A 17,525-nucleotide genomic window follows, 5' to 3' on the forward strand; every position below is an offset into this window, starting at 1 on the left:
CTTAGGGGCCCCTTGAGAGAAGAGGAAGGCATTGGCCCCAATACCACCCCATTCCAACCACTATGGCTCTGCTTTTATCTCTTTTCTGTCTCGGGGTTTCATGTAGAATTCTGCCCACTAGTAAAGTAAAAATACTTTGTAAAACACTGTTATATATATAAGTAGAGAAGCTAAAACCAAAAAATAAAGTAGAGATGCTTTCTGAGATCTCATACCTCCCTTCTTTCTCCTGTTCCCCATGTTAACATGATCACTGTCCGCTGCCACTATCAAGCTTTCGTGTAGTGAAGCTAAGCCTTTCCTGGACTAGGTGGGAGATGCTCCCCAGACCATACCTTTATTAACTGCATCCTGGGCTTCTCATCCCATCTGCCTGCCGTGGTCAACAGTATGTTCAGATCTGTACTTGATCACCTCTTGTCTACTAACCCTCATTTAACCTTGGATTTGATACTAAGCATGTGCTTCCTCCAGGACTCACTCCTCTGGTCTTGCTTCCTAAATCATTTCAGGTAAAACTCCTGCTCTGGGATTGGACAGCACACGGGGGCCAGTCCAGATCACCAGTGTTCAACCAAAACTCAGACATCTGCAGGGGCTTTGATTGAATCTATCTCGTTAGCTTATTGTACAGGTCCCAGCTTCTCTTTTATAGAGATTCTTGTCAATTTTTAAAAATGAGCTCCTGGTAGAGTCCTATTGGCCAGCGCCATTGGAACTGATTTTTCTGATATATCATCTCTTCCAGACTCATGTAGAACACAAATACACTGTCACCCACCTCTTCTATTTCGCCATTCTTTTCCATTACAGTATCTTAAATATAAGGCTCTATTTATACATAGTACTGTTCTCAACTCCAGAAACCATGAATCATGGGCTTTAGAATAGGGTCACATAAGTTAAAATACAACCAGGAAGTAGAAAATCTAAACAAGATCTTGAAACCCTTATATAAGATTGAAAGACAAAGTGTCATAATAACAGCAGTTATCATAAGTAGCATCATTTGTAGTTTTTTAATAACCCTGAACAACATTATATGCCTAAGGTAGACAGGATTGCCAAGAATGCAGCTATTCCAATATGACTGAAATCAGTCTTATGTCTTGTGGAAATGCCTTTCCGTGAGGCTTGCTAACTGAGGAAGAGACACAAGTAGATGGTAGATGAGATGGCCGTTACACAAAATGTGTAGAAAGGGGGAAAGCTGGGAAAGAGACACAAAGATAGAAGCGAAAATAGCATAAGCATCAAATTCTGAGGAGTCGAATCCAGTGGGCAGTGTGTTGTCATACTCTAGGGAGGGTTAGCATCTGGAGACGAGAGGGGACAAGAATCATGTGGTCCCTAAGGCCACCGGTGAGGTGTGAAGACCTCTGCAAGTAATCCCAACATAGGATACCTCTGATGCGCACTGGAGGGAGAACTGTCAAGCACATGTATGGTTCTAAAAAATGGTGGATTAGAGGAAATAATCTCAGAAAGAGTCTATCTTCCTATACAGAGAACACAAAGAACATGCTTGATACCCATTCAATTCTTTTAAGGAAAAATTTGGGAGATTCTTGACAGGGCTTGGGACTGACTTACCTAACCATCCCCATTTTCCTTTACTTTGTCATTTCCTTCCTTTATCCCTTCATCCTTCTCTTTCTCCCTCCCTCCTTTTCTACCTCCTTCACCAAATACTACATTCACGTTGTAGGTCAAGAACTTTGATAACCAGTTTATGTTATTATGCACTGTTTCCCAAAGTAACAGCCCAGCCCACACTCCTTGGTGTATATGCTTATATGCAATAGGTCTTGAAGGCATACAGCCTAGAATTGAATCTGACTGGGTAGCCTTTAGGAAGTCACTTAATCATCCATCTGCTTTTTCCTCATCTGTACCTGAGAATGACAGTTACATCTCTATCTCCTAGGGTATAGAGTAAATATTAAATGAGAGAATCCATGTAAATAATTTAATATGATACTTGACATATAGTAACTGCTCAATAAATCTTAGCTATTATTACCAGTATTGTTTTTCAGATTTATCATGGCCTCATTTTAAACCTCTATGAACTACCTCCCAAGACTGAGCTAAACTTCTTCCAGGCTCCCATGGCATCCCATGTGTGGTCAACAGAGATGTGCACCACCAAGAGCTCCCTAAAAGAAAGGACTTGCTTCCCAGCTTACAAGGAGGGTGGCCATCAGACAGCCTTTCCACTGACAGCTTTGGAGTCTGCCTCAGCTGCAGAGAGCGACCTTCCCCAAGGTCATGCCCTTTCTAGGGCACCCCACATCCAGCCACTGAGCAAAGTTAAAAATTTAAAGACCCAGCATGACATGGGACAGGTCTGATGAGCTATTAATACTTGCTCCAGAATGTCCCACCATGTTAGCCAACAGTTTGGCAGACTGGCTTCAGTTTGACTTTCCCTCTGCCCAATCCTGTTTCCTGCCCCATCTTTTCATGAGGATTCATCTCTGATAGTAAACATCTTGCCTCCCAAACTCCATCTCAACAGCTGCTCTTAGAGAGCCTAGCCTGAGATCTCACAGGATCTGGGTTCTATCAGTCTACTTCTCTGACTGGGCTGTATGATCCTTGAGGACAGGGAAAATCCTATTTAGTTCCATATCCACAGCACCTAGCTATTGGTGATTATATAGGAGACACTCAGTTAGGAGTTGTACATTAAATGAACGAAAAATAAGCAAGGAGTTAACTTGAAAGGAAAAAAAATGTGTTGAGTAAAATTGAATCATCATGAAATAATTATTATGTTTCATGTTAACTTAAAATGCTTCCCATGAATGAGGCAGAAGTTCTTTTATAAACTACACTTACAAAGGTAGAGGAAGCAAATTTTATCAGTGAATGCAACACTGCTCTGGATACAGTCCTTTTAACCTTTTAACAGCTGCAAAAACTTCTTTTCTTCTTTCCAGCGCTTACTACACATACTTGGAAAAATCAAATAATGAACAATGTATGTACGACATCTGGTGGCTCCCAGATAATGTTACATCGACCTTGCCTGGAGTCTGAGCCACAGAGCTTGGAGATCACATTAGCCTGGACCTTTCCTTATGCTGAAATCCTCCCCAAGATTAACATGGTCTGCCAGTGCTGGGAGGATGGGAATTATTCAATTCACCAAAGATGCCAGTCGTGATGAACATTAACAGTCCCATCCTTTAAATCCTTTGATTTATATTGTCTTAGAATTAATGATCATTCATCCAATTAAATGTTCTTGGTCTGGGCCCCTGGCCAATTCTATGTCATAGGAGTGATAAGACCCATTAGCTATAAGCCTTAAATTAACCAGCATCAGACCCGAGGGAAGTATGTTGCCCGAATGAGCCACCTCCCTGCTAATTCCAAACCTTCATGACTGATGCTAGAAATTATCTTCATTACATTGCTGCTTTTCTGGTCAGCAGAACAGATTGCAATGTTACAGTTAATCCAGACTTAAGATGTCATGATATTTTTTCAACTTTTGTAAATTAATGTTACATTTAAAAAATGTACTTTTTAAAAATAAATGTCATATGACCTAATAGAAACTAATACAAGCAGAAAACATCTAGAGGTAGGAAGAGCAGAATGAAAATCATAGAATAATTTTTATGCTACTGATGATAAGGTTACAGTAACTCTGGTGACCAACATCTTGACTTGATTCAAAAATACTCTAAGAAAAGGAAGAGCAAACTTTTATGATTTATTAGCTAGTAGCAGGACTAAAGGTGAGATTGTATTTATTTGCATTATTTGGATAATTGACTTCATTTCTACCCTTGATTTTGCATATATTATAGCTTTTGTTGAAAAGAATTTTAAATAGCTTATAGATATGCAGACTGTACTTCAGGGAAACTAGAAGAAGAATCAAATCAAATCAAAATTTAGGAAACATTTGCTAAGTAGCTGCAGTGTCTTTAGGAAGCAAAAGAAATCCAGTAAATCTAGGTTAATGTTTGGTGCAGTTCATGTGGATTTGAGCATATGCTACTTTGTAATGGGCTAAACTGTGGACTTTTCTTTGAACTACAAATCCTCAAAAATAAGAACTGATGAAAAGGGTCAGCAAAGTTAAATCACCATGGAAATCCAGGCAGTTTTACACTCTTCACTTTCAAAGTTGACAAGTGTCATTGGGTCGAGGTCAACATTGGTATTCAAATAAGAATGTAATCTACATTCCTTATAACTAAAGCCTAACAAACATTTTTAGAATATTTTATTAATGAAAATTTCAACAATAACCTCAATCTTTTGAATTTTCTTCTACTGTCAATAAACATGAAGACTTTTTCTCCAAAAATGATACTGGAAAAGATATCTTTATTGGCTTTAATTCTTGGCACATGAATTGGCTAAATTAAAATTACCAGAATTTATTGAACATGGATTTAGAGAAAAGCCAGGAGATTTTCTGGATCAGATTACCTCAAAGCCTATTTTATTCTACTTGATTTACAATGACTTGTGTATAATCTCATGACTACAGAGTTGACTATTAAGAGTTTGATTAGTCAAGAAGGAGATGAGACAACGTTTGTGCTTATTGCCTACTTGAACCCATGCTGGAAGTTCATGGATTAGTAAACTCATCCAGATATGGGCATACACATGTTGGTTTTTAATTCCTTTTTTATTTATCATGCTTATTTATTTATTATGCTTATCATTATTAATATTGAACTTTGAATTTTAAATCTTTCTTAAAAGTTACCCTCTGTTCTTCCCATTGTAGAAAAACATTTATAGAACAGAAGTAGGCTGAATTTTTGCTTGATTTTACATGCCAAAATTTTATCTTATGTAGCAAAATTTTACTAAATGAATAAAAGTGCAGAGTTTTAAATGTAGCTAATTGACAACCTTGAAAATCAAACCCTAATTCTAATTTTACCATCAAAATTCTGCAAATTCAGAATTGAAAAAGAAAATCTATGGACACAATGTTTTAAGTCATTTAAAAAATTGAAGTAGAGTTAATTTACAATGTGTTAGTTTCAGGTGTACAGCAATGTGATTCAGTTATACACATTTTTTTCGTATTCTTTTTCATTATAGGTTATTACAAGACATTGAATACAGTTCCCTGTGCTATAGAGTAGGTCCTTGTTTATCTGTTTTATATATAATAGTGTGTATGTGTTAATCGCAATCTCCTAATTTATCCCTCCCACACACGATTATTTTTAAATAATACATGCAAAAAATCCCCACCTCATTTCTATTTTCATTTAATACATTATCATTTTTGTAAAATAGGTAAAAGAGATGTAACACAGAAAATTAGCTACAGACAGGAGCCATGCTATAAGGAGGAGGAACATGCCAGGCAGAGCAGTGGGCACATGGGAGAGCCGAGCAAGGAGTGAGAGGTACACCGTCGTCTGGGAAACTGTGACACCATCGACGGCGGCTGGAGTCCATCTGTCCGCTGGGTCTCCGTTAGCGGTCCTTCTCTTCCACTTGTGAAACCATGTGATCTTAGGCAAGTTCTTAATTATTTCTGTGCCTCTATTTTCTGCTCTGTAAAGTGGAGGTAAGAAGCACCAATGCCTCCGAGTATTATATACTACAGTTCTTAGTTTTGGCCCATAATTGGCATGGTAGCTGTTATCAGTATGAAAAGGGCTTTGGATAGATCAAATATTGAACCAAGTAAAAAAATAAATAATCAGAAAAGACCTTGAGATAATAATTATGAGGTTGAACAAAGTGAAATTTGATACATTAAAGGAAGAGAGAGCTTTTTCTTGGAAATTAAGGGAAAAAGAATTTGTTCTTTTGTGGGTTAAATGAACATATATAAATCCTTAACCTAATGCTTGGCAAACTTATAAACAAATGCTCTCTTGCTTTAGTAGCGTTGTTATTAGTAATAGTAATAATAGTATTACATTCTGTGTGGCCAAAGCTTAGAACAAAAGGACTTAGGCTTGAAAAAACAAGCAGAATTTTTGTTAAAAAAAAAAGTGCCAGTTTCCCCTTCCAGCTTTTTTATGTGAACTGAGGAAAATGTTTATTGTCCACTAGAGAGATTCACTGAGAAATGTCCATATTTAAGTTTTTTTAATCAAAATAGAAAATTATTAGAAGGGAGTAATGAGTATGAGGGTGAGGGTAATTGTTCACAATGGAATTTGAATTCCAAAAGATGTGTTGAAAATGGCAAAATATTGCCACAGCCAGGGGAAGAGTAAAAAAAAAGAAAGTTAATAGTAAGGAAAAACGCTAATAAAGGTAAGTGGAAAATGGGGTGAAGGGGAAAAATTAGGGAGAGAAAAATAAGTACAGAATTAAATCATCTCACATGACTTCAGTTTGGTGCAAATTATATTGGTTTTGGAAATGGCTGAGTTTTCCAGACACTCTCTGGGTTGGTCTCAGGGAACTAGAAAAGGCCCAGGAAGGCAATTACCAATTGTACCAAATGCATAACTGGTTAGCAGCAGACCCAACGCCATGTGTTCCCTAAACCCCATTTTTCTTTCCTCCTGACCACACAGCTAGATCCGATTTCCACCGTGTCTAGCAGTTAGGTGGGGCGAGGAGGCTGAATTATGCCGAATGGGGTGTGCAAGTTTTATTGCACATCATGTACATTGTTCCAGCCCTAGCTCCTTTGAAAAAAAGTAAACTGTGTACCCTTTTTCTCTCTTTTCTCCTCCCTCATCTGCCAGCTGTATGCAGAGGATTCAGGGGCGGACTCTAGGGCTCTAGGGGATGATGGAACACCTGATGGGAACAATGAGCTATCCCTGGGTTTGGCAGGGTGTAGGGAATTGAGAAGCTTGAAATAAGTTTCTAGTGGAATGGGGAGAGTGAAAGCATGACTGCAACACATTCAAGAGACATTATCAAGAGCGAATTTAGAGACAATTGCTTGGGGAGTGTTGCTGTGAAAGTAGAAAAATTATATATATATATATATATATACACACATATAAACATACATATATGTACAAAAATCGGTAGCCAATTGATATGTATATGAGGGATGCAGGAGTTACCATAATAGTCCCCTAAGAAGCCTGCATCCCAACTCCCAAAACCTGCGAATGTGTTACGTGGCAACGGGGAATTAAGGTTGCAGGTGGAATAAGGTTGCTAATCAACTGACCTTAAAGTAAGCAGGTTGTCCAGGTGGGCCCAATGTAAAGACAAGAATCTTTAAATAGGGAAGAAGGAGGCAGAAGGAGCAGAAGCAGAGAGACGGCGTTGTGAGAAAGACGCAACTGGCGTTGCTGGTTTTAAAGATGGAAGGGCGCCAGTAGCTGACGAAGAGGTCAGCCTGCGGGAGCTGGAAAGGCAAGGAGACATATTCTACCCTCGAGCCTCCAGAAGGAACATGTCCCTGCTGACCGTCTTGGTTTTGGCCCATCGAGACGCCTTTTGGACTTCTGACCTCCGGAACGGTAAGATAATAAATGTGTTGTTTTAAGTGACTAAGTTTGTAGTAATTAGTTACAGCTTAAATAGAAATCTGATACAGGGGCAATGCTCTTCATAACAAAAGCGACCCAAAATGACATGTCTAAATATGAGTATACTTTATAAGGAATATGTTGCTCCAATATGAAGAAAATTGAAACATTTTACTGAAAATTAGAAAAGAAACTCAAAATAATTGGAGAAACATAATATGCTTCCAAATAGGAGGGCTAAATACTATAAAGATATTCAGTGTTCTCAGACTTAAGTATAGATTTAATACAGTCACACTCATACCCTTCAAGGCCCTATAGATTACTCAGGACTAATAAATCCAGCTTGAACTAGATTTTTAAAAAAGCGATTTCGTTCTGGAAGAGTAAGTAAACTAGAAAACATTGAAAATGTGGACGCTCTCTGCCTCTCTGCTTTACTTTTCAAATTAACTTGATGGCTTCCTACAGCTGACTGGTTTCTTTCGGGCGGGGGAGGGGCAGACGTCCCTGCAGTATGCAGTCATTACGCTGATTGGTCCAGCCTGAGTCGCATAACTATCTGAATAGTCTCTGTGGTCAGAGGAATGGGCATTATAATTGGCCTTGTTGAGTATACTTGCCAGTCCTGGAGCCAGAGAAGGTGGGTTTGTTACCAGAAGGAGAGACATAGCCAAGCAGAATAGGTACTCGGAATAGTAATTATACTTCTAGGAATCTACTACAGGAAAATAGAGATGCAGAAAAAAAAATAGGTCACGTAAAATGTTTTCCATCATATACTTATAGAAGTTATTGAAACACTCTAAATCTCCAGACATAATGAGTGGTAAATTAAATTATGGTCTGTCCACAGGACGAAACACTTTGCAGTCATTAAAAATATTTTCCATGAGTTTTTAGGACTGATTGATAGAATTCAAAATCCATGGGAAAATACTCATAAAATATTAAGTTAACAAAAAAGGAATACAAAAGAAATGTACGTTATGGCCCAATGTTGCAAAAAATAAAAAGAGGTATATTTATATAATTCACCAAATACTAACAATATGTATATCTAGATAGGGAGATTACATTTTTCTTTCACCTTTTCTGTACTTTCTAATAAATAGCCTAAAGTAAGTAATTTATACAGTTTATAAATCAACCTGTAAAACAGCTCTTGTAAACTGTATAAATATGCAACTAGTATAAACATACACATCTCTTGGTACTAGTACCCAAGTCTCTAGTCCAGTGGTTCTCAAATTTGACCAGGCATTGCAATCCCCTTGGTGGCTTATTAGAGCACAGGCTGCTAGGCTGCATCCCCAGAATCTGATTCAGTAGGTCCACAGTGTGAGCTGAGAATTTGCATCCCTGACAAGTTCCCAGGTGATGCTAATGTTAGTGGTCTCGGGGTCATGGTTTGAGAACTCCTGCTCTAATCATATCTGACTACATGAAATTTCTTGAACATCCTACTTAGATGCACTTCTGAGCCTTCCTCTAGCTTCTCCTTCTTCAAACAACCCCCCCACCACACCCTCTTGCCCACTTAAATCTTCCCTGTTCAGGAATTGATGAGGCATCACCTCTCTTGAGAGGTTATTGTCTTACTAATCGGGATCAAGTACTTTCCCAACTGCTCTCAAACTGGCTTCTGTTAGCCTCCCCAGGGCTCTGCAACCCCCCAGTGTCACCCTAGCATAGCTTTGAGTGAAAGAATGGACCTATTTTTTGACCTACAGATATGTAAGATTCTTGTTGTTATTCAGTCAATTGTACAAATCAAGAAGACTGAGGTTCACAAAGAATAGTTGACCATTTCAAGGTCAACCGGAGAGTTAACGGCAGGGCCATGTCCCAACTTCAGCTTTCCTTGTTGCGAGTCCTGGATTTTCTGTATTTTTCCTTGCTGTTCCCCAATCAAAGATGATGTCAGCTATGCATCTAGAACTTTTATGTTTCCACTACCCACTGCTGTGAGATCAACTTGGTTCAAAAATAAGGGGTCTGAGGCCTGCATCCTCACAAAGAGCCACCAGTGGCAGGAAAGTAGGAGACAAAAGGGAAAATGACTCTTGCTTTATAAATTAAAAAAAAAAAAATTTTGCCTCTGTTAGCTACATTAGGTGTAGGTTTTTTGTAACAGTTTTATGAGAAATAAATCCCGTATCACACAATTTACCCACATAAGGTGTACAACTCAACGCTTTTTCAGTAATCCGGAGTTGTGCAACCTTCATCACAATTAATTCTAGAACATTTCCATTATCCACCAAAGAAACGTATTCTCTTTAGCTGTTACCTTTCAATGCCCATCTCTCCAGCTCTGGGCAACCACTGATATCTCTCTATAGATTTGCCTGTTCTGTACATTTCACATAAATGGAATCATGAAATACGTGGTGTTTTGTGACATGCTTCTTTTACTTAGCATACTGTGTTCAACATCCATGTGGTAGCATGTAGCAATAATTCATTCTTTTGTATTTCGTTGTATGGTATACCATATTTTATCTGTTCATCTGGTGATGAACATTTGGGTTGTTTCCACATTTGGGCTATTGTGAAAAATACTGCTGTGAACGTCTATGTGCAAATTTCTGTGTGGGCATGTGTTTTTACTTCTCTTGGGTATATAACTAAAAGTACAATTGCTGGGTCATGTGGTGATGCTGTTTCATCTTTTGAGGAGCTGCCAGGCTGTTTTCCAAGGTGGTTGCATCATTTAAGTTCGTTTTTTAAAGTGAAATTGTTCAAGTGTTTGGTAAGTTTTATTGGGACTGTGCCGAAAACAAATTTAACCAAAATATCCACTTTTTTGTAAGTTAGGTATTGTCAAATTAATACAACTGGTAGCCTCCTGGATCTCTCTAAGGTAACTTCTAACTCATTCTCCCCTCATTTCTTCTCCATCCTATTTCCTCTGGTCCATCTGTCACCCATGGCTGATTTGTTACTTCCCTCAGTGCCTATCACTAGCTTGACCATTTCTGAAAGCCTGGAATAAGGCTTAACTGAGCAGGTAGAGTAGTTCATATAGGAAATTGAAACTACTTTGACATGAGAAGTTTCATATAAGAAACTGAAAAAGCATTAGTGGAAACATGTGAGTTTATTCAACCAGCAGACAATGTTTGACCCTGATTTTTCACTGGTAATCACTTGTAACCTCTTGTAATTTCTGCTGAATTTATGGAAAGTATCATGCTTTTAGAAGACTAATCGAGATATCTGTTTTCCATTGAAAATATATTTATCCACGATCACATAAAGGTGGTTCTTTTCTTCATGTTTCAGTTAGGCTTTTCCATAAGCAGAAGTAGGTCTCTTCTAAAAGAACAGAAGTCTGGCATCTTGTATCCTACAAGAGTGACTCATCATTTCTTACCAGAACTGCTGGCCTTGGACAGCATCTGCTAGGTTTTTTATTTGGGTTGGCCAAGAATCTTGCCAAAGTTTTAATCTCGGCCTCTTGTTCTATGTGACTTCTTGGGAATACTTACGTTCAGTGGGAAGAGTGAATTCTCAAGTGTTGTTTTTTCAGACATGGTATGATCCTTTCACAACAAAGGCTTTACTTCAGAGATGTTTCTTTAAAAGAAGCCCTTATAAATAAGAGTGGGGCTGAGGAGGAAGCCAACTGGACTTGGAAAGTGGTGTTCTGGAGTAAGAAGGGGAAGGAGAGACAGGGAGGTTTTCTACACTACACCACTGTGTGCCCTTTCTTAGAATCTTTACATTGCTCTCATCCCTCCTCCCCCAGGACTTGGCAACGATGTGCCTTATCAGTTGTGAGTATGTAGGCAAAGCAATTTCCCAAGTAAATGGATATGAATGAGTGAATGAATAGACAATCTAATTTGCAAAATGCTTCATGTTAGGGGGAAAAAATGGGGGCAGGGCAGCTTATAAACCTATTACACTGAGATTTAAGTTTATAGTAATTCTAAAGTAAGCCACTGAAATTATAATACTCAATTAGTGAGAAGTTGGTAATACTGCTTAGGGTTCTAACATTTCTCAAACAAAATAAATGTTCTGTGTTTCAGGGCACAGGCTTTACACTCAGATAGCTTTGGTTTGAGTCCTGACTTTAAGGTCTCCAAGCTCTACAACCTTAGACATGTAATTACATCTCCCTTACAAGTTCCCGTGTAAAATTGGCAAAATTGAAATTTCAATAAAATTTATTCTCCAAATGGAATCTTTGCAAGAATTAAACCTGGCTATGTAGCCAAAGCTCTTTGCCCAGTATTTAGATGACAGTAAATAATCAAAAGATGCTTATTATTATTTTTATATTATTATTATCACCATTAAGAAGTTGAAAATACCTTCTCTGGAAGAAATGGCTTTTTCTGAAAGAGTTGTATCAAATACTAACTAATGAACTCTGAAATGGCCTCAAATAATTGAAATAAAAAATCATCAAGGAAAAATTTCAAAGGATTTTAGTCTTCAACAAACCCATCAAAACCAAAACCAGTCTTTGTAAAGTCCTCCTTCAAAATATTCATCTGCCTTTAAGTACTAGTTGAATCTTCTCCTGGGCTTGGTAGCTCAAATTTTATAGCTGGTCTCCTTTCCAAGTCTCCCACATCAGTCTTCAAATAGTTTCCTGAAAATGGTCCCTTCCGTTTAAACGGTTTCTCTCCTTTCTTTCAGACATAGATGTCCTTCCAAGAGCATCAGTGGTGGCTGACTCCATTACCAACACTCCCATCCAGTGCTTGTCTATCTTGCTTTTCACTCCAGTTTTTTTAATCTTTTTTTTACCAGTTTATTATTTTGTACATCTACCTGTTTTTCCCTTTTTATTTTTAAAATGTTTAAAGGTCTGCAGAAAAGCTGCAGGAATAGTATAGTGAATACTCAGATACCTTCATTTAGCTTCACTAATTATTAATAATTTGCCACATTTTCCTAATTTCACTCTCCACACTGTCTTCATACACATACACATTTGTGTTATATATATATATATTTTTTTTTTTTCAGAATTATTTGAAAGTTAAATGCAAATATCTTGACATTTCACTCTAAATACTTTGGCATGCATTTCCTGAGAATAGTTATTACACTTAGGAAACTTAGCTTCATGTAATTTTATTATCTAATACATAATCTATATTTAAATTTGCCCAACTTCTTAATAATGTCCTTTGATGTTCCCACCCACCAGCCTAGGATCTATCAAGGATCGCACGTTGCATTTAGCTGTCATGTCCCTTTGTCTCTTAAGTGTATGTGTTCCTGAAGATTTCCCTCTTTCTTATACTGTACTGTCTCAATAACCTACTGATATATCCAACCCTAATCTCCAGGAGTGGGTTATTGAAGTTTTCAATTGAATGCTCCTTTTATTCCCTAAGTGAATAGAATATCTTTCTATCTAAAGTAGGATATCTATCTATCTATCTATGTATAGATTAGAAATATGTGGGATAATTTCATTCATCCACTCTCCCTTAATCTCTGTATCCAAGTAGAGGAATATTCTTAAATCTAGAATCCATCCACTTCAATGACTCAACAGCAACATGTTGCAAACTTTGCAAAAGATGTCTTAAAATTTTTCCCTCCATGAACCCCATGGTTTGAAATGTTTTGATTTCCAACATGCACTAATCATTAGTGCCTTGTAAATAAAATCTCAGTACAAGGCTAAATTTTTTTTATCTTGGACAAATATCTACCTTTATAGGCTTTTTGAAATATTGACAATAGTGTTTAGACGCCTTCCCAGGCCACTAGAAGGAATGGATGAACCCCTAAATTGAGAACTATTATCTTACTAAATTACTTAACCTGTCATGTAAATCCCTCTACACTGTGTCTCTTCCCACTTCTGGCCTAATTGTCCACTGCACCCCCCTTATACTATACTCTGGCTGATTTTGCCATTCCTCAAATTTTTCACACCTCTACTCTTTAACCCTTTTCCTATCTTGTTCCCAAAGCTCAGAATCCTCTTCTCTTCATTCTTACCAATCAAGATATAGGTCAACGTCATGTTCTCTGTGAGACCTCCACTCATTCAAACTATCAAATCTGGTCTTGAACAGTTTCTCAGTTCTTTGAAGATAGTCTGTAATAGGTTTTACAGTGTTCTGTAATAATTACTGTTCTGTCTCCTTTAAGAGTCTGTGAACTACTAGAGTAGAGTCCATATTTAATCATTATTTTCTCCTGTGGTCTGGCATGTTGTAGATGTTCAATAAATATAGAATTTATCAGTCAGTCAACCAACCCTTGGGCAAATTCTGGAGATACACACGTAGTTGAATAGATAAAGTGGTAGTGTCTCTTCTCAAGCATCGTTTGGTCTCAAGCTCTTTTGAGGGTTATATAAAAGCTCAGAACTCAGTCCCTACAAAGTTGTTCACATGCACAGCCAAATGGAATTCTTTACAGTATTTGGTCAACAGACAGGGTCTCAGATAATAACGTCTGCTGTGACCTATGATTTTTTTTTGTCAGTAAAGCTTAGGTTATGCTGATGTGAGTAGCAAAGTGATCACCCACCTGTTTGCAGGATCTACTATTTGGCTAGAAAATAATTTTCAATATAGCAAAGTGGTATCTAATTGACCACAAAAAAGGGGTGAGTAATTAAATGATTAGTATAGAATTTTACCATTAAAACACCACTGAGGCCAACTAAATCTGCTAGTTCCATTCCTAATTTGCATGATCAAACTAAGTATAGTAGATTATTCCTTTTGTGTATCTGTTGTCAGGCTTTTAAAGCAGTTATTGCCTGCTTCTTTGTCTTCAGAAAAGCCTTGAAGTAGAAGGAAGGAAGAAGGAAGTAAGCCTTTACAACATGGAGATAATCAGCCACTGAAAAATCAGTTTCTCCAAATTACATTACTCCATATCTATAATCAAAATCGATCACCAGTTTCCAGCTTGTATGTTCAGAGTGCATCCTAAGTATGTAGTCAAGAATACTTTATAAAGTCAGTAGTGTGATATATTATTTATTAAACTTTGTAGGACAAAAAAAAATGAGAAAATAGATTGTTTAAATTTATAGACTTTCCAGACATCCATGATGCAGAGGATTTTAAAATAGGAATTAAAAGCAGATGAGCACACCACCAGTTTAGATGTGGTGAACATGTGTTTTAAATATTAATAAAAACGTTTCTACTAGATTTTATCCTTAGTGATTTTTCAAAATTTAAATTAGACTTGCCATGTAAAAGCATTCTTGATCATTTAAATGTTAGCAGTTAAACAATGAGTACGTACATGGCTAAAATATATAGATATTTTAAAACTATAATCATGCAGTTATGTTACTTTAAAGATTTAAAATGTAAGACAGATTTATGACACTCAACCTCGTAACTTAACCACAAATTGGATAAACAATGGAGCTTTGCTTTACATTTTTGGAGGAAAATAATAAAAAAGAAAGTGAAGGAACACATTCAGACTAATATTTGTGGTCTTAATCCCACTAAAATTGATATATTTTTCTTTTCAATTAAATGATGCAAATGTGATAAGAAGTACTATGTGGAATGAGCCAAGCTGATGGATGGGGAGAGAGCTGGGGAGAAGAAGACATAGCTTTACCAACATTGTTGTTTTGATGATTTTCTGAAAAATAGTGACAATAAGCCCCTAGAATGGATTCTAACTTTCCTTCCATTGGTATGAATTTCCAATGAATGCAAGTTATAAGATGAAATGAGTCTGAGCATTGCCTTTAATAACTAGTAACTGAGTGTGTCATTGCAACAAACGAAGGTGATACTCTGGTTGATTGGACTTCAATTGGGATAAACTATGTAAAAGATAAGACACCTGAGGAATTTTTAACTGGATCAAATTATATCTGGCATAGTGAATGGATGAGGAAGCAGAAACGTGATTGATTACAGCAGTGTTTGAGTATACTAGCAAAAATAATTCTTGTAGTGTTTTTGAGTTGCTTCCATCCAATTATGGACATTTCCAGTTTGGAGTGAATTTAATTATTGCAATCCTTTTAAAAACAAATTTGAGAAGACTTCTATTACATTTGAATCTATTTGAATCTGTTCTTCAAAATGTTATTGCATGACTAAAATCGTTTGAAACAGCAGCTGCCCACAGATGGTTCAAACATGCGGAGGAGATGTGATCAAGAAACTAAGTATTTTTTTACTCAATTTTGATAGTAAATGCCTCTACTAGATTGTAAAATCGCCTCTCCATACACTTTCTCTGAAGTGACTTTTTCCTTTATATTTATGTTAACTCTCATAAAGGTTAAATATATTTAAAGATACGCTCTTTTCTATTAAATAACATTCTGAAACTTTGCACTATTCTGTTTCAATTCTATAAAAAGGAAAAATAAATAAATTAAAATAAAAATACGAAAAGTCTATTCTAACTGAATATAATACTTCCTTCACTTATTTGTAGTGAAAAATACTGGCAAGATAGGGGAACATAGATGTAGAAGACAGAGATACATAGGAAGGGAGAATTTGTTCATTCTGCTACCACTGTTAATAGGGAAAATGTGTAATCGACTACCCAAGCTGAGATACTTTAGAGAGTGAAATGGAAATGCTATTAATAATTATGTTGGGACGATAGATATAAGTCAGGCTTTTCCAAAGCCTGACTGAGTCATGTGCTTACCCTAATTGTGAAATATCTGATAACATGCCAAGCATAGGGATATTTTTGAAGTAAAAGTATAATAATGATTGCTGCCTTGGAGAATCTCAGAGTCTAGCAAGGGAAAGAAATAAATCAGTCCTGCAAAACTGATGCCGAGAATGCAGGAAGGCACTGCCTTTCCAGCCAGCTGCCTTCAATGATACCTTTTCAACCCTTGTTCACTCAGACATTAGCTTGGGGTCTAGGCATCCACTGCCTCCATTTGGACATTTTTATGGTTTGACTCAGGTCACAGTTATGGCTCTCAGCTTTGCTATTTTTGGTGCCCTGTCTCCACTTGTGGTGGCCCCGCTTCCGTACATTCATGTAGGAGTACGTGAATGCCCTCATTATCAGAAGTGCACATACCCCAGAAATGCTTGATCCAGTTTTGAGTGTTTGTTACTCCCTGAGGATTTATGACAGAAGCAGCATTGGTTTTGACTCTCTACATTGGCACCTCCAAGTAGTTAGTAATTTAATTGTAATATGTTGGGCACTGTTTTTGTATATTGGTTTCCTTATATATATGGACCCATGAAATCTTCAAAACAATCCTATGACATTGATTCTATCATTATTCCCAGTCTATAGAGGAGGAAGCTAAGTTTCAGAGAGGTTAATTAACTTGTCCCAGGTACCCAGCTGACAAGCATGGGACAAGGATTCAAATCCAGAAATCTGGCTCTAAACTTCATGCTCATAGGCTCTGCACTTTACTGGATTTGGCAGGCGACCAGGCTCAACTTGTAATTGGCATCCATGATTTAATCCTTATCATCAGCTCAACTGAAATATAAGAAGGTTAAGTATTGTTAATCTCTTATACAGCTAAATGTGCTTCTTTTATATTTGTTTATCTTCTCAAAAATGTGTATGTTTAAAGATGAAGGAATCTGAAACTGCTTAGAGGGTACATTGTCCTTTCACAAGATAAATATATACTAATGTTATTGGAAGAAGGCAGGAGTCTATATTTTAAGGGTCGGAGAAAAGTTCACTGTTTAAGCTCCAAAACCCACAGGAAATCTACAGTCCTTTATCCAACAGTGCAATCAGTTGAGTCGTCCAAGTATCCATCATTCCAAATATACCTCCCCAAAGAGCAAATGCAGATGATTGGTTCAATCAAAATCTTCAATCAGGAATATTCTTTAACATGCTGGTCATGTAAACATGCCTGGCTTGTTTCTATATTTTAAGTAAGTTAAACTGTCCTTCAATTCCTCAACTCTAAATAGATGCAATTACTAGAATAGTATTAAATATCACAGAGACATGAAGAGGGTTCTCATAGCCTACTATCTATATGAAGTAGGATTGGATTCCATCAGAATATGCCCACCCAGTACTCTGCATAACTGTTGGTGGTTGTTACATGTTTGCTAACAATTAATCAGAGTCCTTTTTGCTTTTGAC

At 37.1% G+C, this 17,525-nt stretch overlaps 1 long non-coding RNA gene across 1 annotated transcript in view; it reads left to right on the plus strand.

The window, feature by feature from the left end:
- The first annotated feature begins 7,161 nt into the window (after positions 1–7,161).
- LOC116659717 overlaps positions 7,162–17,525 on the plus strand; it is a 108,790-nt gene continuing 98,426 nt past the window's right edge. The window contains exon 1 of the long non-coding RNA XR_004315064.1: positions 7,162–7,439. This is a non-coding gene — a long non-coding RNA (uncharacterized LOC116659717). The remainder of the gene's footprint in view (positions 7,440–17,525) is intronic.

This window comes from Camelus ferus, chromosome 25 (genome assembly GCF_009834535.1).
Source record: "Camelus ferus isolate YT-003-E chromosome 25, BCGSAC_Cfer_1.0, whole genome shotgun sequence".
Lineage (NCBI taxonomy): Eukaryota > Metazoa > Chordata > Mammalia > Artiodactyla > Camelidae > Camelus > Camelus ferus.